Raw genomic sequence first — 22541 nt, forward strand, 5'->3', positions numbered from 1 at the left:
ATTTCCCCGTGATTTTACCTACTTTCCTTATGACTTTTGATTGGTACTACTTGCCTTATTTAGATCAATTGGTCTAATTTAGGGTCAATAATTAATTTATTTCTTTCCTTATTTGAATCCAAATCTGAGTTGTTAATTGGTTCTCCCTAATTTAAGGGGGTGTCTTCCAGATTCTGGTTGTATCAATTAGCTTGGGTTTAGCCCCAATTCACTGATTAATTATATTTGCTTACCTTATTTGTGAACTCTAATTTTCTTGCCTTAATTGTCTTCTCTGCTGAATGCTATATAAACTCCATTCTGATTTCTTTTAAAACACACGAACACACTCAAAAAGTTACACCCACACACAGATTCTTACTCTTACTCACACACACTCTCCATTGTGATCTTTTCTGTTGCTTGTGTTTGCTGCACTGTCTAGCCGGCTGAAAGCCAAGGCTAGACTATTGGACTCTACTTGTTCTCAACTTCCTGTTTGCTATTTCTTAACTGGTATGTCTCCACTTCTGCCATCATTTAATATGCTATGTAATTAGACCTATTTGTTTCATGTTTATTGATCTTAATCAGCATGTCTACTTCTATGTATCTAAACCTATGTGCTTCTTACTCTTAATCAGCATGTTCATTCTTATGTAATTAGGCCTATGTACTTCTTGTTTTCAGCATGTCTGCCTTTATGAAATTAGACCTATGCCTATTTGTTTCTCAACTAGCATGATTTCTGCCCTGTTTTTAAGTGTTCACCCTTAACAAACTCCTGGTTAACTCACGATTTCTATGCTCTCAATTTCTGTTACCCTTCTGTATGATTGTCTGATCAGTAATTTAATCCCAGCATGTTGTTTTATGATTAATATATGCCTTTATTGTTCACTTAGTTGTAGCTAATGGATTAAAGCCATGTGAAACCTTGTTCAAATTAATTGTCACTCTATTCTGGCTGTTGTGTGATTGCTAGAGTTCATGGCTAAACTCCTTCTGCTAAATGTGTGCTACTTGTGGTTCTTGTAATATGATAATCTGTTCTTATGCACTTCTAAGATCCAAACTGTTTTCTTTACTAAAACTACTTCCTATCTTTATACACTATTTTCAACTCCTATTCTTAGTTAACTAGGGTCCTGCCACCCCAATGTAAGCACTGCTTAGGGTCCATAAGACTCCTCTGAACTCTGACATATTGGGGTTGGTTTCCAATCCTTTATGAACTGTGTGTTGAACATTTGGTACTGCCCGGGGTCCCTGAGGCCCTAGGGAACTTTGACACACCAGGAACCTGCTTTATGTGTTATGGATGGACTACCACTATGCTTAGAGGTGCTATGTTTGGAGGCTTGGTTCTAAGTGGATGTTGGGCCTATGAAGGCTCTCTATAGTATAGTGATTTCATTATGTAATTCAGTTATATTGGTCTGTATAATTAATCTTGTAAAAAACAGATATCGGGGTTATTAGTAAAGATGGGAGGGTTTTTTATATATCTCTGTTGGGATTGGGTAGAGAATATGCTTATAGGATTTGATTATGCTGGTATTGTCTTATTGTTTTGACTCTGTGCTTCACATCTGCATATCAGAAATCCTGTTATAGGGCTTTGCGTTTAATTTTGCACAGTAGACATCATGTTTATAGGATTAGCACGTATTTTTATCCAATGTGCATTACTAACCATGTCTATAGGCTATTGACTGTTCAAATAACCATTTTTCTGTCAATGCGCTCTAAGAATTCTGCCTATGCATGAGTAATAGAGATCTTGCCTATAGGAACTGAAGTCATCTAGATACCATGCCTATAGGGTTTCAATAATTAATTTCTACATTTAGATACCATGCCTGTAAGGTTTCAAAATTAATTTTCGCACTTAGACATCATGCTCATAGAGATAAACACGTAAAATTAGTTCTGTAATGCTTGTGATCATTTTCAGCACAAAGACAGCGTGTCTATAGGGTCTAAACGGATAAAATCTGCCTGTTTAAACTAGTCATTGGTTTACAATACGTTTAAATGTCATCCTTATAGGATCCAGCCGGTTATCGCCTAGGCAAGCCTGTAGGATAATTAGAACGCTGAAATTGCCAAAAATTGTATTTGTTTGACTGCTTGAAACGTGTCCACACTCAGTAAGTAATAAAATCAGTAGGCAAACTGGTTAGGTATTTACTCGCCTTAATAAAACTACTGCATATTTTGTGCTCATCTAGATATCCTGCTATAGGACTCTAAATCGTTTAAAAACTGTTTGTTTGAGGCGTGCATTTGTTTTGTCTATTTGTGGAGGGAAATGTGAGCCCCCTTAATCATATCTTTATGTGATAGTCCTATTTGACTTTTTGTTTGTCGCTTAGTTTTCTCCTTTTAAAACAACATAAGTGAGTCTAGAACTTTCTTAAATAGAGGTCCTAAACACCTCCAGGGCCACATGCAAGGGACGGGTAATGCACGCATAAGGCACGTACTGGATGCTATTAGAACGCTTAGGTAACAATAAGTAAGGGGAGGGTAATCAGGTAGTAAAAGGAACTGATGACCTGTGTGCTAATGCTATGTGTAGCATCTCAACTTAGGGACGATTACCAAGTATTGCACATAAGTGATCCTATAGGCTAAAAAACCTAGGACCCCCTTTTACTCCTTGTTTTAGAAATAATATCTATTTGTCTAAATTGCTTTAATTGTTTATAAGACTAATCCACCTAATTCGAGTTTGGCCGGGACCCATCGTTGTGGACCTCGAGGGGTGCCTAACACCTCCCCCTCAAGGTTATTTCGAGCCCTTACCCAATCTTTGGTAATGCAAATCGGTTTATGAGTTATTTGCTTTAGGTGACCTAACGCACCTTAAATCCGTTAGGTGGCGACTTTTCAAATTCCATACCCCTTCCCAAAAGAAAATGAGTTGTCCCAAAAATGTCGAAACCCAGACTTCGCGAGGAAAAAGGGGGCGTGACAGTATCTCTCTCGGAGGCTATCTAGTCCACACGCTGCTTGAGTCTGAGAATCTCAATATCCCTGGCTCTGAGCCCCTCCCTCATCAGGACATCTTTCTTCTCAAGCTGCAAAAATCAACCAAAAGGTGTTAAATGCTAAAGTCGGACAAGCATGAAAATAAAAACATACGAAGACTGTATCGCCTGCTCAACAAGATTGGTCCGCTCTCGAGACACCATCTCCAAACGAGCCCGAAGGTCATGAAGTTCTTCCTCCTTTTTGGTAAAAAGAGCCCCGAGCTCGTCAGCCTCTGATGAGAGCCTCCTACACTCTTCCTCATAGCGGGTCAACTCAGCTTGGGACTTAGCAAAAGCCCGATTGTAAAGCACTATAGCCTGAAAGCATAAGAGAACAAAATCAGGAAGATGAGGATCGGAGCTCAGAGCATAGTCGACGAAAGATTACCCGTTTGCATAGCCTCTTAGATTCCTCGAAAATGAGTGTTATACCCCATTTTAACATGGGTCAAACTAGAGTATAACATATTGGTAATTCTGAGGTTTAATAAATTAAAAGAGTCGCCACCTAATTAATTTAAAGGTGAATTAGGACAGCAATTTTAATTATGTAGTGCTTAAATTTAACTCTGTTTTATGGTCTGCTTAACCTTATGATTATGGGTAAGAGTTCTAATTAATCCTACAGGGAAGGTTGTAAAAGCACCCTATGTGATCCGTTAATTACGGTTAACCGACCAAACTTAGGTTAATTAAGGCTAAGGTATATAATATAAGTACATCATTTAGGTGTTAGGCATCTAAAGAAAGTAGCTTGTAACTAATATATGCGCATGTTACCTAAAATAGTAATTTGTTAAATTGATTTAACCATAAGTTGCAATTTTTTTTTTTTAAAAAAAACAAGTGAACTGGATCAGCCAAGGCCTCTTTATAAGTGTTGTAAAAACTTATAATTGAGTGTCAATGTTTAAATGAACAAAATGGGACAAGACCAGTAAGTAAGTTAGCCGAATAACTATCTATATTTGAAGAGTAACTTTTACGAATAATGATGTTCTTTTCTTGTGGAATTGCTTGGCAAAATGTAGCTTCAAAGATGATAATAAGAATCTATTTTCCAAAGATAGACTAAGAGAGTTGGTAAAAATTGTTTTTCATATACACTTATAACAATACTTAGCTTATTCTTTTGAAACCCGTTTTTACTTCTTATAAAAAAGTGTCTGAAGCATAATGTTAAGCTTACTAGAAAATGAATACTCTAATAGCTAATAAGAAAAGAAAGTTATTAGATTATCGATCTTAGATTCCACATTCTAATTATCGTATCGTATGTGATATAAGTATAGCAAAGAACCTAAGTAATTAAATCCAAACTTGAGATAAAACCCAAATACACAAGCAAATTAACAATCACAAAAGTTAGATAAATTGAATGGCAAAAGAAATAAAAGAAGAACGCCATAAGCGCCCCCAAGTGTTTCGCTTATTTTCTTGCTATTTGGTGCCTTCTAAGAATAAGGGATGTGATGACTCTATGTGTGAATATGGGCGAGTCTTGCATCAAGATTCCATGTCGCTCCAACTTTTGGGGTGCAACAAACAGGGGCGAGAGTCAAGGGACTATCTCAGGCCTCGAATCCGCTAACCCGAAAGGCAACAAATCGCCAAAAAAAAAAATCAAGAGTATTGCTAGGAGAAAACGAAGATGGAGAAGTAAGAAAGCAAGCTAGAATTTTTTAGAAGAAGAACAATAAGTTTTAAGGGATAGAGGCAGCTGAAGCTTGTGTTTGAAGAGAGAGGCTGCGGCTTCGAACAAAGTCTAGGCTGACAAGGCCGCTAATAACCATCAATTTTGGGGTAAAAGGGGCGGCCGAAAACCTCCTCCAAACATGAGTTTCAAAGCAGATATTTATAGATAGAAGTTAGGGTTCTTGAGCGGGATTTTTTTTAAATCAGATTTGAATTTTGGTCAACATACCCGTTAGGGATTTTGGACAGACTTTGCAGGCTTCACGTGATCTCAAAAGTCTTACTCGAATTGGAACATCAAAGCTCTGCCATGGCTTATGCAGATGCTGAACTTTCACCAAAATAGGAAGATAGGGAAGAAGCACGTTAAAACAAAAGCAAAGAAAAGGCTACTGATTAGGTCTTATGCGGGCGGGCTTGGTCTTATAGTGTGGGTTGGACGGATTGGAAGGTGTTTGGGTAACATATAGGCTCACTGGGCCGCCCCATTAATGGGCTGATGAATAACCCTCTTCTTTCAAGTGTTGGACTAGATCATGGAAAATGATTTGTATGCTAAATAGGATAAGGATTAACTTCTATAGATTGAGCCAATATAATCGGCTGAATTAAAATAGCCATTTCCTTCTTCCTTGCATTTTCTTTGGGCTCCTTTCTTGGATTAAACTTTATTATAATGTTGAACAAATCATTAAAATACTTAGAATGCTAGAGTAAATTATAATAGCTCGTATTTAAATGAATAAAATAATTATAAGATATTATGAAAATTTAATGAATAACTATTACACTAACTTTCTAAATAAAATACTATAATATTAAATATTTATTTGTAATTGTTGAATTAAGAACATAATACTATTTGATTAAATAAGGAGAAAGGGTATCATTTTCACAAAGATACGAGAATAATTTTCGAATGCCAATGATGATGACGGTAAAATCATAATTATAACTATTGTTACAATAATTAGTAATGTTAGTAGTAATATTTTAATAATTGAAAATAGGCCTAATTTGGTGTTAAAATTACTCTAATAAGTGATGCTAGAAGCTCAAATAAACATTCTGGAAGAAAGAGGGACAAAATTGGATGTCAACAGCTGCCCCTCTTTGATCGGAGACGATGTAAGAGTTTTCGGGCAAAGAAATTGACATAGTAACCATTTTTGTCCAGGCCATCAAGGTTGGAATGGGACAAAGGGGACGTATAGAAAAATGATTGCGGCCGAACTCCGGTTTCGAGTTGCCTACATATCTCGGGTTTCACGAGAATCAGGCCATATGTAGTTCAAGGCTTATGATACCCTGGAGTTGGACTCAACTATTGATGCGAACCTTAAAATGCTGCCCCAGTGTTGAATTATAGAGATATTGGGTACCATGATTGATAGAAAGATGTTTGAAATAAGGGTTTGGTTAGGAATTTTGAGAGTTGAGTCGAGCTGAGTTCGAAGTAGATCCTTGACCTTTGTTGGAGAGTTTGGTATTCCTCCCCAACAAACTGCCCCAGTCCACTGCTAAGATATAGTTCCAGGTTGCGCTATTTTTCCTGCAGAACTTAACAATGCTAAGAAAATTCATTAGGAAATAAGATGCAATGCCATAAAAAATAATCTTATGAAATTAATATTTAGGCGTTAATTCATAAGAAAAGCGAATTTATTGTGCAAACATATAAAAAATATAATTTTATGGTGACATATTTCATGGTCGGCAATGGCACATGGAAATTTAGTTTATAAAAATAAATGCATTCAGCAATGATTTATGAAAGATATGTTTTGGGCAATATTTATGCAAGCAGGACCACTCGGGTCGAAATAAATTAAATGTCCCTTTGAGGAAGGATTAACTTCAATATCCTATTTGAGGGCGGATTGACCCGATATATCCTATTTTAGGGCGGATTGACCCGATATATCCTATTTGAGGGCGGATAGACCTGATATATCCCATTTGAGGGCGGATGGACCCGATATATGCCATTTGAGGGCGGATAGACCCGATATATCCTATTTGAGGACGGATGGACCCGATATATCCTATTTGAGGGCGGATGGACCCAATATATTCTATTTGAGGGTGGATGAACCCGATATATCATATTTGAGGGCGGATGGACCCGAAATATCCTATTTGAGGGCGGATTGACCCGATATATCCTATTTGAGGGCGGATGGACCCGATATATCCTGTTTGAGGGCGGATTGACCCGATATATCCTATTTAAGGGCGGATGGACCCGATATATCCTGTTTGAGGGCGGATGAACCCAAAATATCCTGTTTGAGGGAGGATAGACCCGATATATTGTGCTTGATTCGTAACTAAAAAAATTGATGCAGTGCGAAGAGCTTGATACGGTGTAGAGATCTTGATATGGTGCCCACTTTGTAGTGGTAATTCATGGTGCAATGTAAAAATCCTGGTGCAGTAAAGTAGGGAATATCCATGGTACGGAGAGCTTGATGCAGTGCTTTTATAGAAGCAAATATCTAGGGAGCGGTGCAAATAGTGTATAATATAATTCAAGAATAGCTAAAGGTTGCCCCTGCATTACTCAAAGAAAGTTGTTAGTATAAAAGAAGATTGTTGCCTTGCATCGAACATCAAAGTTTCGGCATTGAATCTGCAATTGTATTGCGATGGCATTTCAAGCTTGCTGATGCGAAGATGACCAGAATTTAGATCGAAAATCTGACTTCTGCCTTGCCGAATATTGAGAATCCTTCTGCGAAATCTGCCCCGGTTCTGACTTTTAGGGGAAATAAAATTTTGATTACATTGAGACCGAACCCATAAGGCTGCCTACGTATCCCCTCTTAAACGGGAATCAGGTCAAAACGTAGTTCATTACAAAAGTCTCAGAAGAATTACAAAAGAGTAGTACTAAGGATGGAGAATGGTGTGATATGACATCATTCTCAGTCTTCTTGATCAACTATGCGTTTTCTTTTCAAACATCTTGGTGCCAATTTTGATGGATCTCCTTTGACAATAATTGTACCTGTAGTTGAAATTTCGCAATTATTGCTTGGTAACTCAGGTTGTATCTTTATCTTGCCTTGCTTAATCATGCTCTGTATCTTGAATTTGAGTGTTGGACAATCTTCGGTGTCATGTCTCTGAATATTTGAATGAAAGACGCAGTTCTTGGATGGATCAAAGTTCAGAGCTGGATGCTTAGAGATAAATCCTTTCCTTTGTTGTAGAAGACCTTTGTCTTTCAATCTTTCAAGTATGTCAGTCAATGGCTCGTCCAAAGGAGCGAAATAGCAGTGCTTAATTTTCTTTTGTTGTCGAAGGTTGGGTTGTGCTCGGGGAGACTGCTTCTGGAAGTTTTGCTGAAAATTTTGCTGGCAATTAGGCTGGAGGTGACTGTTGTGTAAGTTGGAAGTGCCATAAGATTGCAAAAATTGGTGATTCTCATGGCATTGTGGCTGGTGAATAGCAGTCATGGCAACTGAGCTATCTTCTTTCTTTTTGCTTTGCAGGTTTTCAGATATCTCTTGATGAAAGGTTTGGTTAATGGTTTGAGTTGTTGAATTTCCCACAATTCTTCCTTCCTGAATGCCACATTCTAGCTCGTGTCCAATTCGAATCAAATCAGAGAAATTGCGTGCACAAGTTGCGAGCAACTTATCAAAATATATGCCTTCTTGAATTTGAATGAAGGTTGAGATCAATTCTCCCTCGGGCAATGGCGGATGTATTTTTGAAGCTTCTAATCTCCATCGTATGGCATACTCTTGAAAAGATTCATGCGGCATTTTATTTACTTTGAGCAAATCAGCCATGTGCGGATCACTGTGACGACCCAAAGGGTCATCGCCTGTATTCCTACTCACTCTGTATTTCTGAGGCCGTGAAAACCTCACTTGGGGGTTGCCTCGAGTTTGTGTGCGCAGTCCGGGCGCATAGCTGGAACGTTTAAATATGAATTTGTGAGAAAAATAATAAAATTTTGATGTTTTAATTGATTAAGTTTGACTTCGGTTAACGTTTTGGGTGAACGGACCGGGACTCGTGATTCGACAATCCCGGAGGGTCCGTAGGAAAATATGAGACTTGGGGGTGTGACCGGAATCAAATTCCGAGGTCCCGAGTCCGAGGAATAAATTTTTACGTGAAATTGTTTTCTGAAAATAATTAAAGAATTGGAAAATGTTATTTGTTTAGAAGACTGTGCTGTTGGGCTCGTATTTTGGTTCCGACGCCCGGCACAAGTCTTAAATATGAGTTAAGCAATTGCTGTGAAGTTTGGTTAGATTTGGGCGTCATTTGACGTGTTTTGAGCTAGAAGCAGTAAAATTTGATGTTTCATGGAAATTGGAAGGAAATCATGGGTCTTGAGGCCTAATTCGATGTTGTTTTGGCGATTTGATCGCACGGATGAGTCCGTAGGATATTTTTGGAGTTATGTGCATGTTTGGTTTGGAGCCCCGAGGGCTCGGGTGAGTTTTGAGTGGGTCCCAGGAGGGTCTTAGACTTAAAAGTATCAGAAATTTGCTGGTCCAGGTGTTGCAGGCCCCCAGCGCGGCCGCGGTTATTTCCGCGCGGCCGCGGTGCATTTCTGCGCGGTCCGCGTGGCTAGATTCAGAGGGGGGTCTTGGGTCCATTCAACCAGTGCGGCCGCGCACCAAATCAGTGCGGTCCGCACTGGGTAGGTTCAGAGAGTCATTTTTCTTCCCTTCCTCGGCGCGGCCGCGGTGCATTTTTGTGCGGTCCGCGCCAGCCTTCAGTAAAGTATATAAAGTCGGGATTTTCACTCATTTTTCACTTTTTTTCAAAACCCAAAACATAAGAGGCGATTTTCCAAACGATTCTACTTCTTCAAAACGATTGGTAAGTGATTTCTAACTGATTTTCTATACTCCTTAATATCCTTAAACACAATTTCAAACTTCAAAACAAAGATTTTAATGGGGAAATTGGGAATTTAGGGTAGAACCTAGGTTTTCTAAAATTGGGGGTTTTGGACCTCAATTCGAGGTCCGATTCCAAAATAACTTACAGTTTGGAGTTCATGGGGGAATGGGTAATCGGATTTTGGTTCGAACCTCGGGTTTTGACCACGTGGGCCCGGGGGCGTTTTGGGAAATTTTGAGTGAAACTTTGGGAAATTCACTTTTCATGCATTCAAATTTATTAGATTAGCCTTTGTTGATACACTCAAGTAATTTGTGACTAGATTTGAGCGGTTTGGTGGTGAATTCGAAGGGTAAAGCTATACTAGAGGATCGAGTTGAGATTGGAGCATTTGACGTAAGTGTTTGATCTAACTTTGGCTTGAAGGAATAGGATTAGAGTGTTATTATTTGCTAATTGCTAAATGATCGAGTACGGTGCATAGGCATGGTGACGAGTATCTATACACCGGTGTCTAGCATGACCTTGGGTCCTTGTATGCACTTATCCTGATATTGTTATGACTCCTCCATGTTAATTGATGAATTTTATGCAATGTGAAGAGTATGAGAACTAATTATGAAATGCAAATCCTTTGGAGCGTTGGCTCGAACGATAAAAAGACTATTGAGTAAGAAATGAAAGAAATAGAAAGGGATATGATTAATCCCTTGCCGGGATGGTTTGAGTATATTGATTATTTCCCTTGCCGGGAAATGAAAGTATTGTTGTTGCTCCCTTGCCGGGAGTTAGCTGTTAATTGTGTAATTCCCTTGCCGGGATAGTTCTTATTATTTGTTTATCCCCTCGCCCCGTTTGGTTGTGATTACTGTTTGGGTGAGGAAGAGTGATAATGCACGAAGGGTCATTCCGTGCCATGTTTTGATTATATTTGCACGAAGGGTCATTCCGTGCCATGTTTTGATTATATTTGCACGAAGGGTCATTCCGTGCCATATTTTGATTATATTTGCACGAAGGGTCATTCCGTGCCATATTTTGGTTATATTTGCACGAAGGATCATTCCGTGCCATGATATGAGAGTTACGTGAGAGAAAGCACGAAGGGTGATGCCGTGCACTTTATTTGATTGCTTTGGTGAGAATGAGAGTAAAAGCACGAAGGTTGATGTCGTGCAACTGTTGATTGTCCTGCTCTTATTAATTATTGTTGTTGCCTTGTTTCTTATTTAAATTGTTGACTTTATCTCCGGACTGTACTTCCCCATAGTATGCTTCCCTTCCTCTTAACTGTAAAACTTCTGTATTCTTTCCTTGTATTGCATATATATATACATTGAACTGCACAGGTTGATTTGGTAGTCCTGTCTAGCCTCGTCACTACTTCGCCGGGGTTAGGCCAGGCACTTACCAGCACATGGGGTCGGTTGTGCTGATGCTACACTTCTGTGCTCTTTTGCACAGATCACGGTATCGGAGCAGCTTTTGGACCACAGCAGTAGGATATCGATCGGGAGCTGACTTCAGTCCAGGGACTTACGAGGTAGCCTAGCTGGCGTTTGCAGGCCGGAGTCCCTTTCTATGTTTCAGTTTGTTTCCATTGTACCGAGACAGACATTTATGTATTTCTATTCAGACTTGTTTGTAGCACTCTTTAGTAGTTCGTGAGATAGCGACTCCAGTCTTGGGTAGTAAAATATTAGACTTCCGCATTTTGGGTTTTCAGTTATCTATGTTTTGAAAGACTTCCGCATTTATTTAAAGACTCGTTATTTTATTATTGTTATGTTGTTATCCGAAAATATTTAAATGTTTGGCTTGCCTAGCTCCAACAGTAGGCGCCATCACGACTCCCGATGGTGGGAAATCCGGGTCGTGACATATTGATAGGGTGTTCCCGAGCTTTCATGGTAGTCAGCAAGGTGGCTCACCAGCTGCTGCATCCCCGAGCTTTCATGGTAGTCAGCATGATGGTTCGTCTTTTGTTGCTCCATCATCTTCGACTCCATCATCATCATCCATTCCAGCATATCTAGGTTGGATATCGGAGGCTCTCGCCCAGCTACATCTAGTGCTTCTTCTACACCATCTAGTAGACACATGCAGAATCTTGGAGGGGATGTACAATATAGTTATAGTCGATTGATAATCATCCCCAACGAGGATGGGTAAGAAAGTTCTTATACTATTTTTTACGTTTTGAATGTACTTTTAGATATGTTAACATTAAGGAATATTTATTTATAATTAAAACTTTTGAAACTTTAAGATGTTTATTAATTATATATGTTAACTTTAATGCATGTTTTTGCCATCCTTTTAGTTTATACATTTGGTTATGGATTCTATGAAGCCATTTTATCATGAGCCATGAAATTCTTGGAGACAGATACCGTACAGCATCAGAGATAAAATGTGAAATCAATTTAGGGTAAAAATTGATTAAATTTATTTAATAATTATCATCTTCATCTAATTTTACTTTTTTATATTGCAGACAAAGTGTACATGGCATCCTCAGCATCAAAATGAAATAAATAATATTTTTCGAAAAGAAGGCTGCTAAGCGGATTAAAGATACTTTGTTCGCTGGTCGAAATGCTGGTAAATGCCTGGGTGGTTAAGAGAAGATGTTTGGGATAAACTTCTTGAGAAATAGAATATCGAAGAATGGAAGAATAAGAGTGAACAAGCAAAGGCAAACCATGCCTCCAGTAAATGTGGCTCGTTTCACACAGGAGGTTCGATTAGTTTTGCGACCCATAAACTAAGATTGGTAATTACTTATAAAAAATTTCTTAGTTTTACATATAGAATTTCACGATTGTAATGTCTAACTCATACTTTTTGTTATGAAGGAAAAGGAAAGAGGGCGAGATATGAGCCACGTTGAGGTCTTCGAGGAGACGCATAAAAAAAAGAAGGATGGTACAAGAGAACACTGGGTGGAGACGCATGCGTCAAACATATATGTAAAATACTAACTTCATAATTATTTATGATTTATTAATATTAGTTTATTTACAAAATAGTTATGTTTTCATTTTAGGAAGATTATCATAAAAGGGTGGAAGAATGGCAACAAACTCAGCCTCCTTCAACTCAACCAACACCTGATGATATGGCTTCATTGTGGATAGAGGCAGTGGGTAGAGTAAACAAAGGCAGAGTCTACAGATTTAGAGTACACCGACCTACAGGTCATCTAAACCCACTCTTAGCCAATTCTTCTTTTTCTCAAAATCAAGAACAGATGGAAGATATAATTCGTGATTTGAAGCAACAGTTGGACTTCCAATTCAGAACATTTGTTAATATGCAGAAATTCATGAGAAAACATGGGCATGATCTATCTCATGATGAGGATGAACAAACTAAATCTGATGTGTAGTATTTTAGGTATAGTGTTTTGGTCGATTGGTAAACTTGCTTGTGAGAGACAACTTTATGTTTTGTTTTTGAACTTGAATGTGGGCTACTATATGGATATTTTTATGCCCAAAATTGTTAGGTTTAATGGATTTGTTGGTTTAGATGGTATTAATGGTTGGATTTGTTGGTTTGGATGATATTTGTTGATTGGTTGTTATCGTTATTGTATTGTAATTGTTTGATAGGTGGTGTAGCTCAATATTGAGCAGAACTCTGTCCAGTTTTAAAGAAAATTCCGACTGATTTCCGACGGAAACAATCAGACAGCTGCCCAATTTTTTCCAAAAATACCCACATTTCTAACCGAATCGATCGGAAATTAAAAAATTAATTAATTTTTAATAGTTTTCGACGGATTCCTTCGTAAAGTAAATAAATTTTATTTTTAATTTTCGACTGATTCGGTCGGAAATTACATATTTTATTATTTAATTTTAAATTAATATTTATTTATACTTATATTATTACGACTGATTCGGTCGTAATATTCCTACCACTTTGGTCGGAATTTTGAAAAATAATTTGGTCGTCTGACCTTTTGAATGTTCCGATTACTTTGGTCGGAAATCACCGAGGGATTCGGTCGAAAATTATTTTCCGACCAACTATTTTTCAACCGACCAATTGTGGTCAGAAAGTAGTCGGAAATTCGTGATTTCCGATCGATTTCCGACCGTTTTGGCAGTCGGGATACAACCATTTTTCAGTAGTGTAGGTCATAAATTGGCCTCCCCCAATTTATGACTTCAACTTATAAGCACTTTTAGTTTGACCAAGGCTTTTACTAGTTTATCCTTAATACTATTTTTTAATTCACAAAATATTTTTCTCCAAAATAAATTTCTTAACTTTCTCTTCATTCCATATTTGTTGTTCATCCTTTTCTTTACAAAGAAAATTGTTAATTCATTATATTTTATAAAGTTTTAAAGGATATTTTAGTCATTGTAATAAAGAACAACTTATCAGCACTTTTCTACCAAACATGTTAACTGATTATTATCAATTTCAGCACATTTATCCAAACAAGTAAATGCTTATTTAAAAAATCAATTTCAGCGCTCAAAAATATTTTTCAGCACTTCAAGCTTAGCAGCTACTCCCTCTGTTCCAATTTATGTGAACCTGTTTCACTAGGCACAGAGTTTAAGAAAAAATAAACACCTTTGAAAATTTGGTCCTAAATAAGTCAAAAAGGGATCCAAAGTATTTGTGTGGTTAGAAAATATTCTCATTAAGGATAGAATTGGAAGATTAAGCTAAATTATTTCCAAATTAGAAAGGGGTCATTCTTTTTGCAATAGACCAAAAAAGAAATAGGTTCACATAAACTGAAACAGAGAGAGTATTTAAAATCAGCTAATCCAAACGGACTCTTAATAGGGATAGGCCATCTTTCTAGCTCTTTTCAGTTTTTCATTATTTTTATTTCTTTCCTTTTGTTTTTGGTAAAATAAGCAAGTAGCAAACAATGTCAGGATGGCCGAGTGGTCTAAGGCGCCAGACTCAAGTTCTGGTCTTCGTAAGAGGGCGTGTGTTCAAATCCCACTTCTGACAAAGATTTTTTTCATTTATTTTCTGGTTTTTCTTTTGTTCCTCAACACACAACTTAAGTGCTAGTCACATTATTTTGGAAACGATATCGAATGTAATATAGTATTATATTTTCTGGATACATCTCATTTTCTACAGAGGAGAATAAAAACAAAATTCCTCAAATTGATTAATCAAAAAGAGTTGGAAAAGTAATTATCTCAAGAATTCTTTTTTCACTCGAACTATCGCTTAATTGATGGACTAACATTTTTCAAGAGCAACCAAATTAATTATTCTAGGAAATAAAGGTTTCGTCGACCCTGATCCTTTTCTACTCAAATCACATATTTACTTGAAGGTTAACTTAACCAAATATCATAGTAAATAATATAAACAAATTCCAAAAAAATAGTTTTCTTTCTCAGTTATATCGAAGATATTTTTCAATTCACAAGAAAATGATACACATTTAATTTAAACTGATTAAGAATATAGCTATCACAATCTTTTTGCAACAGACCAAAAAAGAACTAGGTTCACATAAACTGAAACAGAGAGAGTATTTAAAATCAGCTAATCCAAACGGGCTCTTAATAGGGATAGGCCATCAGCAGCTTGTCGCCTTGTTTATCTCCTCGGCATGCAAGGAGAACACTTAGCAAATGCAAAACAAAATTATCGCCTATAGAGTAGGATTAATATGCAATAATGCTTACAATCTCACTTTTTCCTGGACGGTGGCATCAGCCATGTGAGTGAATTAGTTGAGAATTAAGTTAATTGGAAAGAATAAGACTGAACCGGCAAGGAAATAGGGAATTAAAAGAACATTAGCACATTTATGTTATTTCTCAGATTAATTGTTACTTTCACCTTTTGCTAATCATTTGTATCTTTCAATTCTTTTGGGCTCTAAAAATGAGTGTGGCCTTAGACATTACTGGAAAAATAACATATGGAGGTTTAGATACTACATCAAAAGATTACTCTCTTTGTTTCGTTTTTCGGTTGACATTTGATTCAGCGCAACTAGTAATTATTAAGATGGAGAAAATATTAGAATATAAATACTTCAATATTTGTTGCAATATTATCTCTGTTTCAGTGTATATACGAGCCAGCACAATTTTGTGCAAACCGAATCAATATCAGGAGAAGCACGAGCATCACTTAGCATCATACATATATATAATGATAAAATTTAAGGACAAAGTAGGTCAGGATGGCCGAGTGGTCTAAGGCGCCAGACTCAAGTTCTGGTCTTCGAGAGAGGGCGTGGGTTCAAATCCCACTTCTGACAATTCTAGCCCATTTGGATGGGCTTGTTTTAAGTGACTTTTAAGTCAAAATAGCTTTTAAGCCATAAGTTAGGAATTTTAACTTTTTGCTTTTGGCTTGTTTTTGTCATTTTAGCTTAAAAACAAGTGCTTAAAAGCACTTTTTTACTTTATCCAAACACTACAAAATGACTTAAAAGCTATTTTAGCTTAAAAGCACTTAAAACAAGCCAATCCAAACGGGCTCTTTACTTATATTTTATTTTGGACCAACAACAGATTTACTCAATGTTCATTAAGCTGTATATATGCATATATACAATAATACATTATAAAAAGAATTGGGCGAAGTAAACACGTTTGCTGATGGGGAAATAAAGAAGAAGCAAATTTGAGGGAAATAAAATATAATGTATATATGATTAAATGTATATAATAAAATATATATTATTACATTAAAGTGATTACAAAAGAATTAGAAAAAGATATCTTTTAAGTGAGAGAGAAACTCAAGGAGAGATTTTAGGAGATGAAAAGTTGTATATAATTTAATTAAAAAGGTAAGATTTTAAAATAAGTTGTACTAAAAGTAATTTTGTAAAAACAGTTGTAAGGAATATAAATAAATCTTTAAAGGGTTGTATTCCATGTAAATTTCTCCTTATTCTACTTTTCATGAAAGGAGAATAATCACAAGCAGGAAGAAATATATACACCAAACTTTTATACATATAAATAGCTGGATAGATTGTTTTTATGCATTAGCCTAAAGTGGAGTCTGACAATAATGCCACATTATATATATAAGAGAAAATGCATAAAGTATCTATTAAACTTGTCCGGAAAAATTATTTACACGCCTAAACTTTACGGGCGACCTTTTACCCCCTCATTCTTGATCGAAGTGTATTAATTATCTCCCTAAAATTAAAGAACATTTGTACTAGAAAGTGTTACACACGCTCCTGCCACGTCAGAACCACATAAATGCTATTTAAAAAAAAATCTCATTTTTCCTTTTTTTTTCTTTTGAAATTTTTCCAGTTTATCTTCCATCACCTTCCTCCGTTTTCTGTAGTACCCACCAACACCCATATTCCGCCATGAAACATCAAAGCTCAAACTGCCCTAGAAAACTTTATTTCTTGACTTCTTTTTCTCTAATATAATTTATTACATAAAGATAATTAAAGTATTAAACTTGAATGTCAAATTAGTTACCCAACTGCCCCGTCATTCCACATATCCTTTGACATTCATCTATGGTCAAATCTCAAATCAAGATCCACTTGATTTTTTATTTCTATATCTTAAATTTTAATCTTCGTAATTGATTTTATGTGAGACTATTTCATCGGAATTTTATTTGCTGACAGTCTTTTAGGCTCTCTCTCTCTCTCTCTCTCTCATATATATATATATATATATATATATATATACATTATAAAAAGAATTGCGCGAAGTAAACACGTTTTCGCTGACGGGGAAATAAAGAAGAAGCAAATTTGAGGGAAACAAAATATAATGTATATATGATTAAATGTATATAATAAAATATATATTATTACATTCAAGTGATTACAAAATAATCAGAAAGAGATAACTTTTAAGTGAGAGAGAATCTCAAGGGAGAGATTTTAGGAGATGAAAAGTTGTATATAATTTAATTAAAAAGGTAAGATTTTAAAATAAGTTGTACTAAAAGTAATTTTGTAAAAACAGTTGTAAGGAATATAAATAAATCTTTAAAGGGTTGTATTCTATGTAAATTTCTCCTTATGCTACTTTTCATGAAAGGAGAATAATTACAAGCAGGAAGAAATATATACACCAAACTTTTATACATATAAATAGCTGGATAGATTGTTTTTATGCATTAGGCTAAAGTGGAGTGTGACAATAATGCCACATTATATATATAAGAGAAAATGCATAAAATATCCATTAAACTTGTCCGAAAAAATTATTTACACGCCTAAACTTTACGGGCGACCTCTTACCCCCTCATTCTTGACCGAAGTGTATTAATTATCTCCCTAAAATTAACGAACCACTTTTGTACTAGAAAGTGTTACACACGCCCCTGCCACGTCCGAATCACATAAATGCCATTTTAAAAAAAAATCTCATTTTTCCTTTTTTTTTTCTTTTGAAATTTTTCCAGTTTATCTTCCACCACCTTCCTCCGTTTTCTGTAGTACCCACCAACACCTATATTACGCCATGAAACATCAAAGCTCAAACTGCCCTAGAAAACTTTATTTCTTGACTTTCTTTTTCTCTAATATAATTTATTACATAAAGATAATTAAATTATTAAACTTGAATGTCAAATTAGTTACCCAACTGCCCCGTCATTCTACATATCCTTTGACATTCATCTATGGTCAAATCTCAAATCAAGATCCACTTGATTTTTTCTTTCTATATCTTAAATTTTAATCTTCGTAATTGGTTTTATGTGAGACTATTTCATCGGAATTTTATTTGCTGATGGTCTTTTAGCGAATTATTTTTCCGCCAAACCCAATTGCTTTACTTTTTTTTCCCCTTTTCCTTCACGTTTTCTCTCTTCCTCTTTTTTCTGTCAAAGCCTTCTAATTAACTTAGCATCAAAGATGCTGCCGGATATAGTGGTTGCATTAACAATAGAATTTTATAGCTTTCACCATTTAAATGCCGTACCAGTTTTTTATTGCTACTCTAGCTTCTTTTCATCTACTCAAATACTACTGAAAAGGGAGTTCCAAATAGATCCAGAACAACAAAAGGTCTATTTGGAAAAATAATGATAGAGGTGATTTTTGTTGTTGCCTTGTTGGTTCATAAAGTTAGGTCATTTTAATTGCAGGGAAGAAGAAAAGGAAGAAAGTGAAAGAGCAGAAGAGAAAAAAGAACAAAAAATAAAACGAAAATATTAAGAAAAACTTAAATTTAATTAAAATGATATTTGAGAAAGTTAATTCATTTTAACTTTTTTTTTTGGCAACCACGCTCTTTCAAGAAAGTGTAAACACTCTCTCTGCCAACCCACATCTAAGGGGGGATAATTAATACACTTCGATCAAAAATGAGGGGTAAAAGGTCGTCCGTAAAGTTTAGATGTGTAAATGATTTTTCCGGAGAAGTTTGATGGGTACTTTATGCATTTTCTCTATATATAATAGAATAGCCAGAATAATATACTGGAGCCAAGAGCACTGGTGCTCCAAACTCCAGTATATTATACTGGACCATTATACTTGCTGGAACTCCAGTATATTATGCTGGAGTTCTAGTGTATTTATGCTGGAACTCCATCATATAATTGTCACACCTCCTTTGTTTACTACACCCCCCGGAAGAGGTATAATAAGGGAGTTTTTCCAATTAAAGGACAATCGAAACGGGATTTATTATTAGAAGATTCAGAGTCGCCACTTGGGAGATTTATGGTGTCCCAAGTCACCGGTGGAATCCCGAATCGAGGAAAATAATGACTCTGTTTAACAGTCCGCGAACCAGAAATCCGAGTAAGGAATTCTGTTAACCCGGGAGAAGGTGTTAGGCATTCCCGGGTTCTGTGGTTCTAGCACGGTCGCTCAACTGTCATATTCGGCTTAAATTATCTTATTTTAAACAACTATGAACCTATGTGCAAATTTTAACTTTTAGCCGCTTTTATTATTATTTTTAAAGAGAATTGCAACGTCGTTAAAACATGTCTCGAACCACGTCACATAAATGCATCCGTGGTTTTTGACATATCTTAACATCGTTGAGATTTGGATTTGGGTCACATAAATGCGCACCCGAATTTAGGAAAGTAATATTATTAAACACGCGCCTAAAGCAACTACGCGTTTGCACTTTGCGAGGGCCATGAAAATTCGCTAAATGGCACGCCCCGTGTTCTAAAGATTTTAAAGGTATAATTAAAGAGGGCCACACATTTGTGATTTTATTTGGCGCGGCGCACCTCGATTCTATTTTAAAGGATATTTAAGCTAAAAGCTCGGAGGGCCATAAACTATTTGTTATCTACTTCGACTCACCTCCAACTAATTAAAAGTCCAACCAATTAGTACTAAACGAGTTCGGGAACTGAAAGATAGAAAAAGGATTAATTAATAAAGGAGGGGGGCTTGGTCAACATGAACGGTTAATGGCGAACGGGATTCAACAAAGACAAGGGGAGTCCCAAGTCCATTCACGGGGCCTTCAAACTTGGGCCTGAGAGTGAGCCCAATTGGTTAATAACAATAAAAGAAGCACAACTTCCAATTGTTCAGACGTGATTTATTTAAAGGCTAACGTGATTTATTGAGCTTAGCTAACTGCATAGAGCAGATCAGGGCTCCTAACGTTGGGCCCGGGGTCCATATGAACCCAATTCCAACGAGAGATGGAACTGAAGAACCCCAAAATGACAATAAGTAAAGAAAGGCCCAAGAGGCCCATACCCCTGTAAATTTATCATTGCAAGATCAAACAAATTGAACATACCATTACTGAAGGCTAAAAAACTGATTAGAATTAAACTTCAAAAATGTTTAAAATATGATCACACTCATATAATGACCATTCCAACCACAGGGACCAAATCTGCGCAAAACATACTAATTATTAACCATTTTCATGCTTTGAATCCATTTCAAATTATCCTGAATTAATAAAACTAACATCACAAGTCAGTGAGATAGTACTGCTATGATATTTTGTTATAAACACCAGATTCTGACTTGACAACCATGTTTAACGACCTCATTACTACAATAATACAAACTAAACTCAAAAACAATCCAATTCTAGTTACTAACTATAACACTCAGAATTAGAAGACAATCACCATACTGAAATGACGGGATTTAATTAACAACTACAGTCATGCTTTGACAAGTGCATTAAACAAACTTCGAAGCCATGTAATGGTTACAAAACCGAGTTTATCATTGATTTTCAGCTCAAGCTTCAGATTACACGTCAAATAGCATCCATAGAGATCGGAATATACCTGAAATGATAAGAATAAGTGAACAAGGAGGGATCAGAAGCTAAACTTCAGCAGGGAATGAAAACAGCAACGGACAGCCCCAGATCCAATGATGAGACCACAGAACTGACTCCAAAATTCAATGGAACAGTAGACTCAACAGTTCAAAAAAAAAACCCAGAGAAATGCAATTTGAACGACTGATACCAACTCCAAAAAACCAGACACCCAAATCTGAAATCACTAACTAGCTTTCAAGCCATTTCAAAGCCCGGACATAAGGTGAAATTCAAAATTGATTCAGAGATGAAAAACTTTCAAAGTTCAGAGCTGAAATCCGATGGAATAGTAGCAGCCTCTTTTGTATTTTTTCTTATTCTTCCAGTCTTGCCTTTAAAGGCAAGAATGCAAGGCTTTATAGGCCAGCAAAATAGGGCAGCCTTCAGGACCACTTATTTCCCTTGACCCCCCTTCTTAGTTCTTGTTTTAGCTTAGGGGTCCCTGAATTCTTAGCTTGTTCCCCAAGTTCTATTACCCAAATCCTGAAAATTCCAATACAACCCCACCCTAGAAGCTTCTCTTTCTGTTACACAAAGATTCTCTAAACTCTATTTCCTAAATTACCCTCAAATGCCTCTGAAATTACTTAAGCTACCCAACAGATTTGGGCTCAAACAACCGGACATCTTAGAATTGGGTCATAAATGACTCCAAGAGCCGAAGCTGATTCCAACTAAACCAATATGAATATCAAAAAAGCCAATTCTGACCCAGGCCCTACCACAAACAATTTAACCCTAGCTGATTATTAATTTGACTTTGATAAAGATAAAAACCAAGAGGATAAAAATTAAACAAATGAGGATTGGCTTTGAGTCTGCTTGAAATACTAACAAGAATAAGAAATTAAACGGAATTATTCAGAAAGCAAGCAAGACCTAAACGAAACAGAGATGAACTTAAAACGAATTAACGAACTAAAACCTATTGGACTCGACTGGTGAAGGAAACAATGATGAACTCAGCAATTGATTAAACTGTTTAACAAGTGAACCAAATAGGCCAATCAATCCTAACTAAAAAAACAACCTATCCAAATTAGCTTAGGTAACCAGGGAGAAAAAAAGAAGAAGAAAAGTCGAACAGACTCTAAGAAGACGGAAAAATAAAACAAAAGAAGTAGGAGGCTCACCGGCTTGGCTCGAACTCAGGACTGATCTTTGATTTGATCCTTAAACAATGTCGTATGCTTGTTCTTGGCCAAGAACCAACAAACGACATTATTTCAGGATCAAACGGACTCTGAATGCTGAAAGGCCTTGAGAGATGAACGGATTGGGCTATGGCTTTTAGGGTTCAGACCAGATTCGAAATTCGACGAGGGTGGCTGTGATTTAAGGCAAACGGGGTTGAGATTTGGAATGTGGATGCGAAAGGGATTACATGGTGTTGATTTTGGGGTTAACTAGGGTCAGCGCCGCCGGACACGGCAAAGGCGGCGCTAGGGTTTCGATTATCCGAACAGTGTGGGTGAGATTTGAGGGAGATGGGGCATGGATTTGGAACGAGGAGAGGAAGGCGGTTGAGTGGTGTTAATTTGGTGGCCTTTGGGTGATCACCGCCGGCGGAGGCAATTTTCGGCCGGCGGTGCACGATGGGAGGCGGTGGCGTTACAAGGGAGGCTTGGAGACGAGGAGGGGTAGGGGGGAAGGCGGTGGCATTTAGAACACAAATCTGGCC

The 22541-nt window shown here is 36.8% G+C and overlaps 2 non-coding genes across 2 annotated transcripts; both read left to right on the forward strand.

Moving 5' to 3' along the window:
- Positions 1–14489: 14489 nt before the first annotated feature.
- Positions 14490–14573, forward strand: TRNAL-CAA. Its single transcript has one exon. It is a non-coding gene; the product is annotated as a tRNA-Leu (tRNA).
- A 1195-nt stretch (positions 14574–15768) lies between these two features.
- TRNAL-CAA lies at positions 15769–15852 on the forward strand. The gene has a single exon. It is a non-coding gene; the product is annotated as a tRNA-Leu (tRNA).
- Positions 15853–22541: the final 6689 nt, after the last annotated feature.

The sequence above is a fragment of the Nicotiana attenuata genome, unplaced genomic scaffold (genome assembly GCF_001879085.1).
Source record: "Nicotiana attenuata strain UT unplaced genomic scaffold, NIATTr2, whole genome shotgun sequence".
In the NCBI taxonomy this organism is placed as follows: domain Eukaryota; kingdom Viridiplantae; phylum Streptophyta; class Magnoliopsida; order Solanales; family Solanaceae; genus Nicotiana; species Nicotiana attenuata.